The following is a 21,552-nucleotide window of genomic DNA, read 5'->3' on the forward strand; positions in this document are numbered from 1 at the left end:
GATCCTGCAATGCATCTTTAACCAGTGACTCCATTATTTTACCGGGAACAGAAGTTAAACTAACTGGTCTGTAATTACTTGTGTCACCCTTCAATCCCCCTTTGTGAATTGGGGACACATTTGCACACCTCCAGTCCATGGGACCTCCCCTGTGTTCAAGGATGCTCTCATAATTATGGCTAAGGATTTGCTTGGTTGCTTTGCTGCCTCCTTTAATATAACTGGATAGATCCCATCCACCCCAGGTGCCTTTCTTATGTTTAACTTCAACAATTTCTCCTCCACTTTGCTCTCAGTTATTATAAAATCATTAAGCACCCTGCTACAATTTGATAACCTTCTGCCATTTTCAAACCTTAATAACTCCTCATGTGTGAATGTAGATGCAAAATACTCATTCAGTTTGTTTGCTATCTGAGCAGGATCATCAACAGTCGAACCATCAATATCAAATGGACCTATCAGATTCATCCCCTTCCTTTTAGAGTTTATATAAGTAAAGAAATACTTGCTGTTTTTCTTAGCATCTTTTGCCAAAGATTTCTCATAATCTGCCTTTGCCTGCCTAACCTGCTTTGTGACCTGATTACAGACTAGCTTATATCTGCCATAGGCTTCTGAGTCGCTTGATAATTTATATGCATCCCATGCATTTTTCTTCTCTGTCATGAGTCTCATTAGGTCATTTGATAACCATTTAGGCCTGAACCTTGAACAATATTTCTTAATAGGTATGAAACTTTTAGTAGCATCCATGATTAATTCCTTGAATGCTTCCCACTTAGAATTTACTGTTGGTAACATCATCAGTTTATCCCACTGTACAGAATTTAAAAACTGTCTGAGACCACTGTACTCACCTTTACGGAAGGAAAAACCCTTTCCTTTACCCCTGATGGTAACTATTTCTTTAAGTAAATCTCACATCAGTACACTGTGATCACTGTCACCCAGTGGTTCCTTCTTCTGAAAATTCTTAATACATGAGTGATCACTGCTTATAACCAGATCAAGAGTATTACTCTCTCTGGTTGCCTCTCGAACATGCTGCTGCAGAAAACAATCATCCAGTAAATCCACAAGTCTTACTAGTGTGTGAGTGACCAACCCACAAGTTCCAGTCAATATCTGGGAAGTTAAAATCCCCCATTATAAGACATTTTGATTTACTAGCCCACTCTATTTGTCTGTACAATTGTTCATTGTACTCATTCCAGTTATTATGCCTATAACACACTCCTACTCTTATTTATTTTTGCTTTTGCAGTGCTTATGTCACACCAAACTGACTCAACAGTGCACTGTTCATCTATATCAACTGGATGCACTTCTTTTGATTTTATGTTTTTCTTAATTAACAGCATAACACCTCCTTCCTTTCTATCCTATCTATCCTTTCTGCACACATTGTACTCCACAAATTCCAGTTTTGCATTCCTTATATCTGTGTGACACAACGTCTCTGCTATCTCAACAATATCCGCCTTTGATATCTTGACCAACACTTCAAATTCATCAAATTTATTTACTATACTTCTAGCATTGGTATACATGTACCTATCCTTATTATTAATTACCTTAACATATCCCATATACGATGACTGCCATCAGTCCCTGAAACCCCCAGCACCCCTTGCTCCAGGTCACTACTTATTCTAATAGAAGTTGTGCAAGAATCACCTTCACCTCTGCCTGCGGCTACTTTTAACCTTTTAGTCTGTCCCCAAGCTAGCAGTTTTCTGACCCACCTAAGACTGCCTCGATAGCTTCAGCAAATATTCTTGCACCCTTTCTATTTAAGTGTATCCCATCCCTGTAGAAGCAGTCTCTCCTGTTAACAAGCACAGACCACACTGAAAAAAATTCTACCCCTTGAGCCTTGCAAATTCCCTCCAGGGCCGAATTGATTGACAAGGCTCTCATCATGTATTCCTTCCTATTGTGTCTGGGCAGAATTGCAGACACTTTCAAATTTAGTTTTACATTAAACCTTACGTTATGAAGTTCAGGATTTATGTTATGCTATTCTGCATCATATAACAATGGCGGCAAGTTACGAACGTAAAATCGCCGGACACTAAGTATTAACTTTCAAAATTGCTATCTAAATTCAAAATAAACCACAGAGCTTGACTAGAACTATAAAGCTGCTTATAGAAAATAATTTAATATAACAGTTAAGTCAAAAAATGACTAAATGCTAAATAAAAACTTAGCGTTCGTCAGAGCTGCAAAAATCTTTGCCAACACTGTAATAACCTCATACCCCCTAACTTTCCTTTGGATTAGAGAAGTCCAACATATTGCCGATACATAAAGGCAATATGTTGATAATTACAGCCTGGTTGTCTGACTTAAGTGGTAGGAAAACTCTTAAAGGCAATGGTTATGAGTGCAATCCAAGGATATTTAGATAGATATGGCAGTCTGAAGCACAACATGGTTTTGTTAAGGTAAAATCATGTTTAACTAACTTAGTAGGCTATTTTGACACAGTTACTCATGAGCTGGATATAAGGAACTGTTTGACATAGTTTATATTCATTTTAGCAAAGAATTAGCATTAGTTGAGGCATACGATGCAAGAAAGTAAGCTTATGCAGCATTAGTCAAAAAAAAAAAAAAACACCTCCCATTTCACCCATCCATTCACTCCAAATTGCCTGTCCAACTCAGCTTCAAATCTATTTAAACTATCAATTTCCACAACAAGATATGGAAGTCTGTTTCAGCTATCTGCTGGCTAAAGGCAAATTTCTGCACATCTATTCTACAATTTATTCTACTGTCTCCCTTCAATTTGAATCTGTGCCCCCTCAGGTTCTTAATCTGAGTAAGAGGAAGAATCCCATGAGCATTGAGCTTGCTCAATCCGTTCGAGGCCTTATACACTTTAATCAAATCTCCTTGCATGTGCATAGCCTCCAGACACTGCAGTTTGCAGAACAAAAATGTGCTCTTACCTTTCTTGGTATTTTCCCAATTTTGTTCCCATCGCCAATCTTGTTACCCTTCTTTGTACTCATTCTAGCAACTCTACATCCTTCCTAAAATGAGGCCTCCACACCTGTACACAGTACTCAAGGTATGGCCTGACCCATTGCCTTGTACAATGGGATAATCACCTCCTCATTCCTGACTATTTAAAACTGCATGTAGTTTTCTTTTTGGTTTTGATGCTAATTTAAATTCTGTATTTTTGAAAAGTTTGTTCAGTTGAATATACCATTGCTCTATGTATGGGATGGAAATAAAATATTGTTTATTAAAATATTGAATCTTAGGGTTAAATCTTATAGGGCTTATGTCTGAAATTTGCCTTTCAAAAATTGAACAATTACACTTACCTCTTTTTCTACCTCGTATCAGGTATTATGGAGATACCTTGATGATGTACTCTGTATTACACATTCAAGTTTCCTCCAGATATTCTATATTTTAATAACATACATTTCAGATTGCACTTCATGTCAGAAACGGAAGACATTGAAAAAAACCTTTAAATTTTTAAAATTTTACTCTGACACATAATATGGATGATATTGTTTAAAATTTACAGAAAACCAACTAACACTGGTATGTTTTTGCACTACAAAAGTTACCACCCCTTCACTTAAAAAATATCGATAATCTTAAACCAGTTTCTTAATGCAAATACTCTACTTCCAAATCTGTATTGAACACAGAAATACAAATATTAATAAGCAGATTCCAAAACCATGGCTACCCTTTATCAATAAGTCATATAACAGAACAAGCAAAAAAACCATTCACATAATCCTACAGGACGCCTCCATAGCCAGGTGGGCAGGAGCAGCAGTGCGTAGCACATGCTTCTTGATTAGACTGGGGTTCAAGCCCATGACCACCAAATACGGAGGATGTGGAAAGGTCAGGGATTGACCACCGCATATCCCTGGAGCAATATGGCCTATAGTTGCTAATGCTCCTTAAAAAAAAAAAAAAAAAAAAATCCTACACCTATAGACAATAGCAATTTAATAAAAATATATTTTATTAAAATATTTTTATTTTATTTTATTTCATACATAGAGCAATGGTATATTCAATTGAATGAACTTTTTTTCAAAAATGCAGATTTTAAATTAGCATCAAAACCAACAAGAAAATTACATGCAGTTTTAAACAGTCACTCTATTCAATCTTCCTTTGCATTTCAAACTAATGATTTGGTTTATAATATATCCTGTAAAGACTGTAGCGGCCTCCATAGCTGAGTTGTCAGGAGCGGAAGTGCTGCTGCACTTCCCTGACTGCTAAATATGGTCGATCTTCCAACTCGCAGTGGACCAGCATGGCAGATTATGGTCCATTTCCCTCAACATGAATCATTGAGGAGGCTTCCATCCTGCAGTGGATTGATAACACTGGTCAACATGTAAAGACGATATTTCTTCATATTGCGGTTCAACACAGTGCACATTAGAAACTAGAGTTAAGCAACATACCTTGGCACCTCCGTAGCCAGGTGGGCAGGAGCAGCAGTGCGTAGCACACACTTCTTGATTAGACCGGGGTTCAAGTCCATGACCACCAAGTACGGAGGATGCGGAAAGGTCAGGGAATGACCACCGCATATCGCCGGAGCAATATGGCCTTAGTTGCTAATACTTCTAAAAACCAAATAACAAACAACAAACAAGCAACATACCTTATCAATCTTTGCTTCTCGTTCTTTTGCCTCAGAATTGGCATTCCACACAGTTAATGAAAGACATACTTTCTTGTTTAATGAAGCAAAGATTCTTAATATTCAACATAAATACACCAAACTACTAATAACGGATACTCTCGAAATAAAATTACATCAAAACTCAATTAACGTTCGTTGTCCCTTTCTCATTTCAGATTTCTGGTTATTTAAATGCATGGGCCAGTAAAGTGACTAATCTCTCATCTTTAAATTCTGTCCAGCATACCGCTTTAAAATAACCCGTGATCACATCCTTTTGTCGAAAAGCTTCATCCGCTTTAGGATAGTAATCATGTTCGTATTCATTTTTTATTGATTTTAATGATGTTAATGTCTTTTTTCACTCTTAAGTAGTGGTTGGTGATTTACTGTCTTCCTGTGTGTCGAGTTTGGAGTTCTTAAACTATTGGTACCGGATATGTTGGATGATCGATTCTCCTTCAGGCGTAAAAATACATTTAAGTAATTTACTAATAAATGCAACATATCTAATTTGTATAATAGAAAGTTGATATTGAAGCATTTTACAAGAAATTACTGAGGTAAACTTCTTATGTATTTTTTAACTAATTAATTTATAATGTAAAACATATTGAACCTCATTCTTATATTTATTAATTCTAGCATTAATGTAAGCAAATGATTCTTTGTTACTTTTCTTTTCATTCTTAGCCAAGGGGCGTTCTCATAATGTGCTTTAGCTTTCCTTCCTCCTTCCCAAAGTGACCCGATTGCAAACCAGTTTATAATTTCCATAACCATGCTAATTTACAATTATCCAACACTTCTCTGCCACTAGTCTTATCAGTTCATCTGACATCCATTTAGGTCTGATCCTTGACCAACTATATCTCTTAGTTGGTATAAAAAGCCTAGAAGCTTCAATGATTATTTTCCTGAATGATTCCCTGTTTACAATTTGCAATTGGCAACATCAGCAGTTGGTCCCGCTGAAAGGAATTTAAAAACTGTATAAGACCACTGTAGTCACCTTTATGAAATCAAAATCCTTTCCCCTTACCCTTGAAAGCAGTTATATCTTTAAATATATCCCACAAGAATATGTCATGATCAGTGCTTCCTCAGGACCAGGGTATGTCTGCCAGGGGGAAAAAGTTGGTGATGTAGAGCAGATATCATCTTTTAAGAGCACAAAAGGTGATATTGTTGTACACATTGGCACTAATGACATTAAGAGTAAGAGATCTGCAGATTTAATTAACAAATACAGGTCAATGTTGAAAAAAAGTTGCAAGCTAGGGGGGTTGAATGTGAAAAGTGTCTGCAATTCTGCCCAGACAGGATCAGAGCCTTGTCAATCAATTTGGCCCTGAAAGATTGTGCAAGGCTCATGGGGTAGAATTTTTTTCAGTGTGGTCTATGCTTGCTAACAGGAGAGACTGCTTTTACCGGGATGGGATGCACTTAAATAGAAATGGTGCAAAAATATTTGCTGATGCTATCGAGGCAGTGTTAGGTGGGTCGGAAAACTGCTATCTTGGGGGGGGGATTCACAGACTAAAAGATTAACAGTAGCCACAGGCAGAGGCAAAAGTGATTCTTGCACTGCTTCTATTGTAATGAGAAGCAGCCTGGAGCGCTAGTTGCTGGGAATTTCAAGAGCTGCTGGGAGTCATCATGGAGCAAGTAAATACATGGGTTGTGTTAGGGTAACCACGAGTAAGAATAGGTGCATGTATACTTGCATGTACACCAATGCTAGAAGTATAGTAAATAAATTTGATGAATTTGAAGTGCTGATCAAGGCATCAAAGGCAGATATTGTTGGGATATCAGAGCCACGGTGTCACAGATATAAGCAGAGTGCAGAATTGGAATTTGGGGAGTACAATGCGTACAGAAAGGATAGATAGGGTAGGAAGGGAGGAGAGGTTATGCTGTTAATTAAGAAACACACAAAATCTAAGGAAGTGCATTCAGTTGACATAGATGGACAGTGCAATGTTGAGTCAGTTTGGTGTGACATAAGCACTGGGAAAGGGAAAAATGAAAGTAGGAGTGTGTTAGAGGCCTAACGACTCTGATGAGTACAACGAACAATTGTGCAGAGAAATAAGAGTTGGTCGATAAATCAAAATGTCTTGTAATGGGTGATTTTAAATTTCAAGATATTGACTGGAACTTGTCAGTCACTCGCATGCTAGCAAGACTTTTGTGGGTTTTGTTTATTGGAGGATTGTTTTCTACAGCAACATGTTTGAAGGGCAACCAGAGGGAGTAATACTCTCAATCTGATTATCAGCAGTAATTTGCAGATAAAGGAACCACTAGGTGACAGTGATCACAGTGTACTGATGTGGGATTTCCTTAAAGATGTAACTACCACAAGGGATAGGGTTTTTTTGTTTTGTTTTTGTAAAGGTGACTGCAGTGGTCTCAGGCAGTTTTTGAATTCTGTACAGTGGGATCAACTGATGTGGTTAAAAACAATGAATTCTAAGTGGGAAGCCTTCAAGGAATTAATCTTGGAAGCTATTAGGCTTTTCATACCAACTAAGAAATACTGTTCTTGATTTAGGCTTGAATGGACGTCAGATGAACTAATGACTATCGTGGCAGAGAAGAAAAATGCATGGGATGCATATAAATTATCAGGAGACACAAGAAGCCTAGGGCAGATATAAACTAGACTGTAATCAAGTCACAAAGTGGGTTAGGATAGTGAAGGCTGATTACAACAAATACTTGGCAAAGGATGCAAAGAAAAACAACAAAGACTTCTTTACTTATGTAAACTCCAGAAGGAAGGGGATGAATCAGATTGGTCCAATTGATGCTGGTGATTCAACTGTTGATGATCCTGCTCATATAGCTGACAAACTGAATGAGTATTTTGCCTCTACATTTACACATGAAGAGTTCTGTAAGGAAGGGAAGGACAGAAGTTTACTAAAACTCTATCACGGAGCTAAATGATTTTGTAATAACGGAAAGCATTCCTTTCTGTTGAAGTTAAACATAAAAAAGGCTCCTGGGGCAGATGGATTCTATCCAGTTATACCTCCTCAATCAGATCACATTATAAAGGCACCTGGGGCAGATGGATTCTATCCAGTTATACCACCTCTATCAGATCATTTCGCAAGTGCCTAGTCTCCAGATGCTGCAACTTACAGAATTTAAGCTTCTCCTGGTAAGAGAACACCTTTATCCTTGAATGATTCGAGAAGGCTCAATGCTGATGGGATACTTTCACTTACTCAGATTAAGAACCTGAAGGGGCATAGATTCAAATTGAGAAAGACAATTGTAGAATAGGTATGCTGAAGTTTGCCTTTAGCCAATGGGTAGTTGATTGCTGGAACAGACTTTCATCTGTTGTTGTGGAAGTTGATAGCTTAAATAAATTTAAGGCTGAACTAGACAAACATTTGGAGTGACCGGATGGGTGAAATAGCAAGATTTTTATTTTATTTTTTTGGCTGATGCTTTATAAGCTTTTTTTCTTGCATCAAATGCCTCAACTGATCATTACCATTAACACGTTGCTAATGCTAATGATTCCTTTATCTGTATATTCTTAAAGCATGATGAGTATTGTGGGATCAAAAATTCTCTCTGTAAGCTTTAATGCATTATTTCCAATGTTTCAAAATTATATTTCCCTAAAGCATTGGCAAAATTTGATGCACAAACATCAAATTTTGCCAACTGTTACTCTGCATTTATATATATGAAATACATATTTATATAAATGAAAATTCAATCTGTAGGTTGAAACTTGTAATTCAACAAACTGTTTGTCAGTTTGAGAAAACCTTGACTGTTTCATGTACTTTAAATTACGACCAACTGTTGGCCACGTGACATTCAAAAGATTTCAAAACAGTTCATTACTTAAATGGGCACTGTTTGCAATGAACATGAAAGCATAAATTTATGTATGTACCAAGAAATTCAACGGTCAGCTGGCCCACACATGAATAGCATGAGTTTACATTTGCATTGATAAAGGAGTTAAGCATTCATTTTTCCTTAGTTGTGCCATCAAGTCATATTTGACTGGTATGTAATTATTTATCTTCATTATTATTCTTGAAATTTCTCCATTTAGACAGAAAGAATGGATTTACCTGAAAATTCGGATGCATAACTGTGATGTGCGTGTTTGTTTGTTTGTTATTTGGTTTTTAGGAGCATTAGCAACTAAGGCCATATTGCTCCTGGGATATGCAGTGGTCATTCCCTGACCTTTCCGCATCCTCCGTATTTGGTGGGCCCGGTCTCGAACCCCGGTCTAATCTAATCAAGAAGTGTGTGTGCTACGCACTGCTGCTCCTACCCACCTGGCTACGGAAGCACCATGATGTGCGTGAAATCAATGATTAGCAGGTTAAGCTAATCATTAGAATTTAACACACAGTAGAATGTGTTACTACACTGATTAAGTATCTGAAGCTGCTGTAAAAGCACAAATAAATTAGCAGGCAAACAATGAGCAAATGACCATCTAAGAGTGGTCAGATGCCTTTAGCACATGTAAAGCTAATGAAATTTGAAAGGGGTTAGATCATTGCATTGCATTGTCAGAAGCCAAATAGTCAACATGATAAATCACTGTCTTGATGCTCAGATGGTTGGATACTGTAGGAACAATGAGTAAAGGAAGGTAGTTGGTCAAGTTGTCAGTGTCCTGGTGGCATGAGAACTGGAGGATTGTTGGACTCATTGACCAATAGTAAGAAACAGATTTGTTATTATCTGTCAGATTTCTAATATTGTAAAACCATTCCTTTCTGTGCCCATGTTGAGGAAGCCTACCCTTGGTATGGAGAAGACTACTCGGGTTACAATGTTATTGCATGTTGCTATAAACAAGTCAAATGCAGAAGAACTTCAGTGCATGATGAAGAAATTCCAGGATTTCCAGCATCCTGGAATTTCTTCAGGATTGAGGCATTAATCCTGGAAGATCACCATACTAGCATAAAAGAACTAGCTGCAGAGCTCCAAACTAGAGTAGGGTCTGTAGAGATCATCATCTCTGACCTTTTACCAGAAGGAGGAAAAGGCACAATCTGCACATGAAATATTGTTGATGTGCCAGGAAAAACTGAAATATTGCTGAATCCTGCTTATTCCCCTGACCTTGCACCCTCAGATTTCTTCCTTGTTCCTGCCCCGAAGTCCTTTCTTTGTGGAAAATACTTTACTGCTGCTGCCAGGTTGTGGTATGAAAGACAGTCAGCTGCTGAAGTGTATTGAGAAGTGGCAAAAATGTGTCATTTTGTCTGGTGACTAAGTTTAAAAATTGTAATACATGGCATTTGTTTCAGCCTTCTATCACAACTATTTATGGGTGAATACAAATCTTTTATTAACCCCCCCCCCATATTTTGAGCTCAAAGCAAGCACACCTTTTAGGTGGGGCAATTTCAGTGAAAGCAGTGTATTATTCATATCAACAGTAGAGTCATGTAATACTGTTACATGTGCTATTATAAGGTATTATACATATGAATGTCCCAAGTTTTTAGATTTTGTGATATTTTCTAGAAACAATATATTAATTTGCATGTTTATAACAAATAACATGTAGATTTTAAATATTAAATTTCATAAATTATTTTTATGCATAAGAACTTTTTTATTAATTTGTGTGTGTGTGTGTGTGTGTGTGTGTGTGTGTGTGTGTGTGTGTGTGTGTGTGTGTGTGTGTGTGTGTGTGTCATTTTTTTTATAGTCCTATTGATGGTGATGTCTTGTTTGACTCCAACTGTAACGGCATTCATGTAAGTGTGTATAATATCTGCATATATAATTATAATTGCCATATATGTTATTCTGCTTCTAATACCACAAAAAGTTCTGTATATTTAATTTTGATGGCCGAGAAGAATTTGTTTCATAGATATTCACAAAGTGCAGTTCTCTTAATTCTGAACATGCTGGACAAGACAGTCATCATTTTACTCTATAATGATTTATATATTTTTAAGCTGTACAAAGTTATATACTTACAATGAATCCAAATAATGCCTTCTGTCAACCATATTTTACGTTCCAGTGAATCTGTTTACTAGTTGATGGCCACACCCAGGCCCAGCCCAAGATATTTTGGTGCCCCAAGCACGGAGCCTTTTGGGTGCCCTCACCAGTAAAATTTTCTTGCAAGCCATGCCAAAGGGATGATGAGACATTCTTATTTAATTCACAAAAAATAATAAAGTTTTACAGAAATGGAATAAATGATTGTTTTACATGGGGGGGGGGGGATAAATGTTTTAGAGAAATTATAAAAAAGTGAAAAATGTACTATAATACCATTTTGAAAAATATATTTAAATAACCAGATGAATACAGAATTGAGAGACCGAATCAATCCCAAAGGTTTTCGGTTAAGCAGTTATATATTCTTCTTTATAGGTTGCATTGAGTTAAGTTAAGTTATATTAAGGTTATGTTAAGGTTAGTTTAGTTTAGTTATTTTAAAGTTAGGGGAACACTTTGAGGTAGGATTAACAGAGGTGAAACGTTCCCTTAACCTCATCTTAACTTAGGGGTGGATGGGTAGATTGAATAAATTATTATTTACTTTATTATACGTAATTTTATAATAATTTTATTAAAAATACATGTGAAAGTAAAAGAACAAATATATTTACAGAAAATTTAATATGAAGTTTACATAAATTTTTATACATTTTCATTGATGTAAACCTTCTTTAAATTTGTGTTGAATTTTCATGTAAGTAATAATTAAAATGCTTGATATAACCATTTTCTAATACACAGAATAATAAGATTAAATGTCACAAAAGATAAAAAGTTGAGCAAAAATTGAAATATATTTACATTAAATTTAATGTAAAAGTCACACAACTGTTTACAAGAATTGCTGTTTTCGAGTTTTTACAGAGGCAAAATCATGAAGTAGGTCTTCAATTCTGATCTTTTTTTAAAATATCATGCTCTATGGAGATAGCTTCCAGTCCAGTGAGTTGTTCTTGAGACAGTTGATCTCAAATATTTTTTTTCATAATTTTCAATTTAGAGAAACTTCTTTCACAAGATGCTACAGTTTATGGGAGAATTAACATAATTCTTAATGCAACTGCCATATTGGGAGCAAAATCATTTGGTAAAATAAATTGCAATACATCTAAGGGTGTCCAGTCCGATTTTATTAAAGGAGAAAGTGCTGTTATTTCCTGAAACATTCCTGAGCCATCCAAGTCACTCTCATTGATGTCATTTGAGTTTGTCAGTGCTTCTTGTAAATCCAAGTATTTTCTTAAAAGTTCATCTTTGGAAAGGTTTTTAATGTTATTCACGTCGTATAGAAAATTGAATATTATTGTGGTTATGCAATTGCATAACTCTTTCCTCTATGGGCACAATCACTACATCATAGATACAGAAAAAAAATCTACCTTAAATTGTGTCTTCAAATCTATTAGGGATTCATCAGCAACAGATTTGAAAGTTTTTTGGGGACGAATATGATTCTTTATGGGAAAAATGCCTGGACTTCCACATCCATGGCAATTTTTTTGACCTCTTCTAAAATTTCATCTAATACAATGTCAGACCGACATTTCTTGAGGCTTTCTAGCGTTGTTTTTAATATATCAAAAACTTGCAAAATCAAAATTTTTTTCTTACTGTGAATACTTGCTATGAATACAACTTGGCTATGTTTATCATCTTTAAAATATTATACCAAACAACAATACAGCAAATAAAATGGAAATCTTTCATTTTATTTGCTAATGTTTCCACTTCATGGCGGATAAATGGATCAAACGCCGATTCTCATAAAGGGAATCATAAATTTCGCCAAAATGAAACCTGTAAGGTTTTATTGCCTCTATTGTACTTTCCCATCTAGTTTCACTCAATAGTTTTACTATTAATTTAGTAATATTTTTAATTATAGATCCATTCATAAAAACATAGATAGCCTGTATTACTCTAAAAAATGATAAAGTGATGTGAGATCATTTAGCAGCATCATTGATGACAAGATTCAAAGAGTGAGTATGGCAAGGAACAAAAAATGCTTGATTATTTACCTCAAGTATCCTTTTTTGAACACCCAAATGTCTGCCTTTCATCTTTGAAGCATTGTCGTATCCTTGACTGCACATATTACTGATGGAAATACTGGACTTTTCAAGTTCCATAAAAATAGCCTCGGTAAGTTCTGATGCAGTTGTTTTCTCGACCGGAACGAAATTCAGAAAATGCTCACAAATTTCTGCTCCCTTGATTGATATTGAGAAAATGTATTACTATTGACATCTTTTCAACTTTGCTTATGGCTGGAGTACAATCAACAACTATCAAATAATACTTTGCCTGCTTTAAATTTTCTAATATCTTATTTCACACTGCAGGGATGTTAGCTGTATTACTTCATTCTGAACAGTTCCCCCTAAATAGTGGTTATGGAGTTCATTTGATTTTATTCTTTGCAAAAGATCTGCCATGACAGGATCAAATTTTGCCAGCAGCTCTACTAATTGTATATAATTCCCATTATTGCTGTCATAGAATCTGTCCGATGAACACCCCTAAATGCAAGACACAGGTGTCCGAGAAATTCGACTATTGCAAATAGTCTTTCTAATACTCTTTGCCAATGATGAGTTTCAGTGTTCAAATTGTTTTGAAAATGTAAATCGAATGTTATGATTACTTGTATCATTTACCTCGGCAATTTCAGTGTGGTGACATTGAGGGTTACATTAAAAATAAGATTAAAACTTTCCCGAAAAAGAAGAAAGTTATGGATTAAATGCAAATAAATTGGATGCTACTTATTTATTATTACAAATAAGATTGGAAACCTATTTTTCCCACTGTTATTTGAATGCTCTACCTCAGATAATTTAATCTCCGGTAATTTTCATTCCTCTTAAGTTTATTTTTTATCGAGTCATGCAGTTTATTTGTTTAAAAACCAAATATAAATTCCTCATAAATTATATTCATGAAATTATAATGCACAGGGGAAAATCAAGTAATTTATAATGTTATTTTTAATAAAAAGCTGAATTATAGGTCTTAAACATATAAATGTTGTTAATTTCTAATTAAAACAGTGTATCATAAAATAAAAATCAAAAATCATAAAACGTAAAAATCATAAAACATTTCCATTAAACCAATCTAAATGTAATTGTTTGGAATGAATACACAGCGAGCAATGAGGGGAGTGGGTGGCAAGCATCAGCAAACAGGGGACATCCTCCTATTAAGTTAATTGATATATACTGAAAGAACTCAATATATATTTTTAGTAAGCCTATGTTTCCAAACTATATGTAGAACGTCTTCGCCCATTACCATTCGAATGTCTTTACTGATTTTTGGTAGCTTCAAATACAGCAGAATTAAGATAATTTTCAGAACTTTGTGATTTAGATTTGGCGCCCTCAAAATTTGATTATATTGTCGGGCCAGCCCTGGCCACACCCCCTTATACATTTTGTTAATCTATAAGTAGTGATCTTACATACAACTTATAAACAACTTCAATTTTAATTATACAGTAAATTTTGGTTATTTGGAACACATCAGGACTAGTGCATTTTGGTCCAATTAAGCAGCTGCCCAATTATGCAAAGTTTCATGTAAATAGTTAAAAATACAGTGGGCCCCCACTTTACGATGATTCTCTGTAAGATCAAATCACGTCACGATGGACTTACCATAGTAAAGTACGTTCACTATGTGATATGTAGTAATTGCTGGTCATTGTGATCACATTTGTGAATTGAATTTTAATTCTATTAAACAGTGATTCTAATAAGCGAAAATAAGAGGAATATTATCCACAGGCTATAAAAGTAAAGATATATTAAGCACAAATTTACACTTTATTACCTTACCAATTAAAAAATTAAATGGTACGTGAAAATTGAAGAATATTTTCCACAAGTTAGCAAAATAAAAATAAATTTATGCTTACATACATAGCTTAACTAGTCGATATTTCTGTTCACTGACATTTTGGGGAGGCATTTAAAATTTAAAACAATACAAAAGATAAGCAATCAATAATAAAGAACATAGCACGCACAAATTGCAACTAACACGATATGTACAAGTGAGAACGGCGTAACAAGTTATGAAGCTTAAAATATAGGAATGAAAAAAGAAGATTTTGAAAATTTGTGTTTTTATATGATTGAAGATTTCATGGAAGGAGCAATGCATTTCACTATAATTATGTAAAAACCACGGAATTCATGTTGTCGGTTATTGCAAATATTGCAAATCTTATTGAATTATTGCAAATTCAATAAGATCGAGTTTACTGTCTGTTTATAATAGATTGCACTAACAGCCCAATAAACCAGAAACTGCTAATTGTTTTTATTGTTTTATGGTTTTGACCTCAAGAAATCTGACCAGGCCACGTGGCATGGTCGGAGACAATCATAGGGTCTTGAGTGCTGAGGTCTCCCCCCCAGTTAAACGGCATGTTGTCCCAATTAAGCGAAGAAAACCCTGGCTATTATTTTGATTAGGTTCTATTCTTATGATTTGGCCCAAATAACTGGAATCCAGTGTACTTGAAAAACATTGTCATCTCTCTTTTACTTCCATTTAATAAGGAAGTCATCATCCCGTTGTACAAGGCAGCTGTAAGGCTGCACTTGGAATACTGCACCCAGGTACGGAGACTGTACCCAAAAAAGACTCGGCTCTTTGAAAGGATCCAGGATCCAAAGACAGGCAACATGCTTGTTAAGTCATAGGGCATCCTTATGGGGAAGGACTTCAAATACTAGGCACCTTAGAAGGAAGCTGGCTTAGGTCTATAAGCTCTGAGAGGGAATAGTAAAATAAAAGGATAAATTTTCTTAACCAGAGAGCTTTTAATTACAGAAATAAGTTGACTGCATGGGTAGTTGAGGCAGACAGCTTGATGAAATTCAAAGGTCACTTGGATAGTAGGCATCCAGATAAGGAGGGAGTTACATAGGTAGTTTATTTTATTTTATTTTTATTTATTATTATTTTTTGGCCATTGCAGCAAAAGCCTGGGGCTTCCTTGTACCATATGGCTAATACTAATACACGTGTTAAATGCTGCACAGTTTATGTAAAGTAAAAAGGGTAGTAAAAAAATGGTAGTTTGCTAATGTGTAGTAAAAAAAGGATGTGTTATTGTTGTTTGGCTATTTGTTGCTGAATTAGCTAAGAAATGGCCAAACAACAATAACACAATTTTCATTGCAGATGCAAAAAACATTTAGCAAGGTAATATACTGTTTATTTACAAAATTTTTGTTTATTTGTATCTGATACAAATTCCTTGCTATTTATTTGTACTGTTGTTTAATAGCTACATGGTGTGTGATTAGGTCGATTGTTATTGTTAGTTCTTCAAACAAATTCTTAAAAGTAAATAAAAATCAGATTGAACATGTTTCAGACTGTGTGAAATGTAACAGAAATTCTGGAGAATCTAGTGTAGCCTATAAAATAAAACTTCTGTAGTCACCTAAGTTGCTAAATTTAAATGAAGAAAGAAGGTATTCAGAAATGTCTCGTGGCATCATGGGTCTGAAGGGCAATATTTCACAATACAGTAATTCCTCAATTAATGCACGTTTGATTAATGCACTAAATTTTTTTGATACCAAAAATCAATTAATGCGATACAAAAATTCGATTAATGCCGTAACTATAATGTGAGTCCATATTTTTCAAGCATTTATTTAATCACTGCTTTAGCTTCTGCATCCGTTTTTTTTTTTTCAAGCATTAATTTAGTCACCGCTTTAATTTCATATAACTGAAATCTGAAAAAATATTCTCTTTGTAAACTGTGAGTTTTCTTTTGTGTGTATGGTTGTCTGCTAAGTTAATTTAGCAGACAACCATAACGCCAGACAACCGTATCAACTGCTAATAGTACATGTACATATTTTTTTTTTTTTTTTGTTTTTTGTTTTTCTTAAAGTTTAGCTAATACGTAATTTACCCTCAGCTACGAGCAAAAGAAATTGTGAAGTGAAAAGTGATCATATAAAGAAGAGTAGAAAAGTTATTTCCTTAGAAAAAAAAACTAGAAATAATAAAAAAAGCACAAACACGGTGATAGTAGAGTAAAAATATGATGGGACCATTGGATGGGTGAATCAACAATGCAAGCAATTTTGAGCAAAGCAGATGAGTACAAAGAAAAAGGTAAGGTTGCTTCAAGTTCTGAATGTATGTAAACAACTTGAAGTAGAAGCCTTGTAATGATTGAAATGGAGTGACTGTTGTCTATTTGGATTGAAGATTATAGCCAAAAATGAATCCTGCTAAGTACCAATATTATTAAATCAAACGCATTAAGTTTCTTCTTGTCTTTGAAAGAAAAGGCCACAGAAGATTCTGGATAGCTTGAGGTTTAAAAAAAAAAAAACAGCTTGCATAATGTTCAAATCACAGGTGAAGCTGAAAGTGCAGATAAAGAGGCAGCTCAAAAATATCCAGACATTTTGAAGGAAATTGTGGAAGGAGGTTATACTGATCAACAAATATTTAATGTCAATGAAACCAGATTGTTCTGGAAGTGCATGCCTTTTAAGGCTCTCTTGGCTAAAACAGAAAAATCTCAACCTGGTTATAAAGTTGCCAAAGGTAGTCTTACACTTTTATTAGGGGGTAATGCTGAGGTAGATTTAAAATTAAAGCCCATGCTTGCTCATTTATTGGGCACAGAATTCAAGGGCTCTTAAAGCTTTAAATCAAGAATTAGAATTGCTCCCTGTAATTTGGTGATCTAACAAGAAAGTGTGGATAACTAAAGTGATATGCGAATGGATAACTCTATTTGAAGAATGGTTCACAGACTATTTTTGTCCAACAGTTGAAAATTATTGCAGAAAAAATAATTGTGATTTTATAGCTTTATCAATTTTGGACAATGCTCCTGGCCATCCTATTGCTCTTGATTCCTTGTGTGAAAATATCAAAGTGATATATTAATACCTAATACAACTTCCTTGCTGCAACCAATGGATCAAGGGCCTATCACAACTTTTAAAGCTCACTACCTGAGAAGGACTTTTAAACAGGAAATTCAAGCAACATCTGAAGAGAATGCAATTTCATTGATAGAATTCTGGAAAAAGTATAGCATCAAAGATGCCATTGAAAACATTCATCAGTCATGGCTTGAACTTACATCAATCAATATGAGGGCCATGTGAAAGTAACTTCTTCCTCACTGCAAATCAATTTAAACGCTTTCCAAAAGAAATGGAAGGCGTTGTTGAAGAAATAACTCACATTGGAAAGGACCTTGATTTTAAGAGTTAGACAACCAAAATGTTCAAGAATTAATTGAATTCCATTCCAAAATCTGAGCAATAGTGATCTTCGAAATTTAGATACTCAACAGGCGTACAAAGCTGCCCATGATTGTCAAGGTGATGCTACTCCTACCCACAAGAAAGAGGTCACTCAAAGGGAGTTTGATGAGATTTTTCACACTATTGAAGTTTTTAAGTAGCAATGCTTAGATGCTGACCCTTATGTAGAATGTAGCAGTCAAATTTGTTAAAAAGTGGAAAAAGCTTTAATTACTTATCGATAGATGTGCAATAAGAGGAAGAGGAAGAATACACATCAAACTACACTTACTAATTTTTTTTAAAAAAAAATAAAATATTTTTCTTTAACTTTTAATTTTGTTTAATTTTTATTGTGCTTTATAATTGTAATTTGTTGAAAAAATTTTTAAAAAATACAGTACTGTATATTTTCGAGAATAAATAAAAAAAGTCACTTAACCAATTACATTATTTTCCATAGGTTATCAAGTTCAATTAATGCACTTTTGATTAGTGCGGTACTTTTGCAAGATGCATTAAGCACACTAATTGAGGGATTACTGTATATTTGGTAATCATTATGAAGATGATGCCACAGGTCTTCTAATCATTAGAGCATACTATCCGTGTGTGTCAGAATTTAATCCCAGGGTCTCTAATCTGGTGAGCATGGGCTTGGCACACCCAGGGTCGTGAGCCTGGATGTCATCATTCTTCTCTTTCTTGGTAATTCCCTTCTACTTCTGACTCTTATTCTCTGTCTGTCTGTCTGTCTTTCTCTCTCTCTCAGGGTAGGCGCCTCCGTAGCCAGGTGGGCAGGAGCAGCAGCAGTGCGTAGCACACGCTTCTTGATTAGACTGGGGTTTGAGCCCGTGACCACCAAATACAGAGGATGCGGAAAGGTCAGGGGAATGACCACCGCATATCCCCAGAGCAATATGGCCTTAGTTGCTAATGCTCCTAAAAAAAAAAAAATAATAACAAATAACAATAACTGTCTCAGGATAACTCAGATATATTTTTTTTTTTTTTCCCGGTGCAGCAAAAGCCTCAGGCTTCCTTGCACCATATGGCTAATAATAATATTATTATTATTAGACAAAATATCCTGGCTATGCCACTGGATTTTTGCCAAATACATTTATCTTAGCATAAGAACATTTTGGTGGAAATAAATGCCCAACAAATTTAAATAACATTAAGGGGACTTAGATAGATTTTCTTGGTCCCTCCTTGAATTTTTTTGAATGTCCATAGATATAAATTCTTGCATGAACTTGGTTAATTGCAATTCTAGATTTTCATTTTCAAGAAATTCATAATTTTGAAGATAAAAATAGTTTTTGCAGTTGCTTCTGGTTTAAACATAAAGAAGAGTTAAACATAGTCTTAACAATCTTTACGAATGAAGTTTATTGTGGGCTTCAAGAATATCCTTCAGTGTACTATTCTTACTTTATCTATCCAGATACCATATGCCTCTAAATAAGATGCACACCATATTCTGAAAGACAAATAAAAAAAATAATACATTTCATGGATCAGTAATGTTGTTGTTTTTTTTTTTTTTTTAATTTTTTAGGAGCATTAGCAACTAAGGCCATATTGCTCTGGGGATATGCGGTGGTCAATCCCTGACCTTTCTGCATCCTCCGTATTTGGTGGTCACAGGCGTGACCCCCCAGTCTAATTAAGAAGCATATGCTACGCACTGCTGCTCCTGCCCACCTGGCTATGGAGGCACCTGGATCAGTAATAGCATACATCATATCATGCAGCCGAATACATTTTTATTTTCCATATTCTGCATCTTGACAGACTGTGGAAAAGAGTTTGTTTGTTTGTTATTTGGTTTTTAGGAGCATTAGCAACTAAGGCTATATTGCTCCGGGGATATGCGGTGGTCAATCCCTGACCTTTCTGCATCCTCCGTATTTGGTGGTCACAGGCGTGACCCCCCCAGTCTAATTAAGAAGTATATGCTACGCATTGCTGCTCCTGCCCACCTGGCTATGGAGGCACCTGGATCAGTAATAGCATACATCATATCATGCAGCCGAATACATTTTTATTTTCCATATTCTGCATCTTGACAGACTGTGGAAAAGAGTTTGTTTGTTTGTTATTTGGTTTTTAGGAGCATTAGCAACTAAGGCCATATTGCTCTGGGATATGCGGTGGTCATTCCCTGACCTTTCCACATCCTCCGTATTTGGTGGTGATGGGCTCGAACCCCGGTCTAATCAAGAAGCGTGTGCTACGCACTGCTGCTCCTTCCCACCTGGCTACGGAGGTGCCGTGGAAAAGAGTGCAGTATAGAAAAAGTGTAACGTAGTGTGTAGAAAAGTATAGAAAAGGGTGCAGGAAAAGATTGTGCAATTCTTGCAGTACCTCATTATTTTAGAAAATGAAAATTATGATTGTTATGTTAATAACAATCATAATCTGTCTCAAGTCACATAAACTTCACAACTGACTGGTATCATAGATTTTAAAGAAATTCATAATGTCAAAGGCGAGAATATTTTTTGCAGTTGCTTCTGGTTTAAATATGAATGAAGACAAAATGATAAACATAGTCCTAACAATCTCTAACAATCTGTGCAAAGTTCACTATAGGCTTCTTACAAAAATAAAACTGGTACAAGGTGGTCTCTTCAATTGCAGGAGTTAATTCCTCAGAAAGGCCACAATAGCAGAATCCACATATGAGGAACTCATTGTAATAATAATGACTGAATAGATCAGGTTTCAAAACCATTCAGAGTTTACCACTAGTAAAATCTACTATTGAAATACAAAGTAATATAAAAATAGTTAGCAATGTCCTATATGAAATGAATTCTTTTTGAAGCATAGTAATTGACAAGATCATTAATTCAAAAGCTAACATTAAATCAGAATTTTCATCATAAGATCTAAGTCCAGTTCCATTGTACTTATAAAATTCTCCAGATCCTGTTCTTGAAATAGAACAGGATCAGAACAGGATACATGTAGTATCTACACCACTTCTTTTCAGTAGGTCTGAAACCCTTCTCTCTACCAAGTTATTATGGATTTGAAATGGCTTCAGTACTTATTCATGAAATTTTCAAACCACAGGGCTACTTTTCCCAGCTTTAAAACAAATTTTACAAGTTGCATTGCTTCCTTTATCCCCATTCTTCAAAACACACATTTTCAGCACTGCTTTAGACCTATATGCAAAATTACTCTCCCGATATAATGGGCTGCTTACTGTGGGGAGATGGCTCTCTGATTTCCAACTTCTCTACAAATACTGGTATTCCCAGGTTCATTTCTTTCTTTCTTCCACTCCTTTTATATGGTAATGACCTTCCACTGAGTGGAAAACCTGTGCATAGTTTTGCTGATGAAACACACTACATTCCACCTTCCTGTTTGAGAAACCTTGTTGCACATAGACAGCTTCAGACAATTTCAACTTTTTGACTATTCACTCCCAATTCCTTAAATGCTAATATCCTGGTAATTGGTCAGTGGAGTGAAGAAAACTTGTTTAACTTCAGT

General features: G+C 35.3%; 1 protein-coding gene across 1 annotated transcript in view; it reads left to right on the forward strand.

The window, feature by feature from the left end:
- LOC150074884 (acyloxyacyl hydrolase-like) overlaps window positions 1-21,552 on the forward strand; it is a 154,028-nt gene that overhangs the window by 11,163 nt on the left and 121,313 nt on the right. The window contains exon 2 of the mRNA XM_090389413.1: window positions 10,419-10,467. The gene's annotated coding sequence lies outside the window, so the exon portion shown is untranslated. The remainder of the gene's footprint in view (window positions 1-10,418; window positions 10,468-21,552) is intronic.

The sequence above is a fragment of the Mastigoproctus giganteus genome, unplaced genomic scaffold (genome assembly GCF_048544385.1).
Source record: "Mastigoproctus giganteus isolate SK-2022 unplaced genomic scaffold, ASM4854438v1 scaffold_16, whole genome shotgun sequence".
NCBI classification, from domain to species: Eukaryota; Metazoa; Arthropoda; class Arachnida; order Uropygi; family Thelyphonidae; genus Mastigoproctus; species Mastigoproctus giganteus.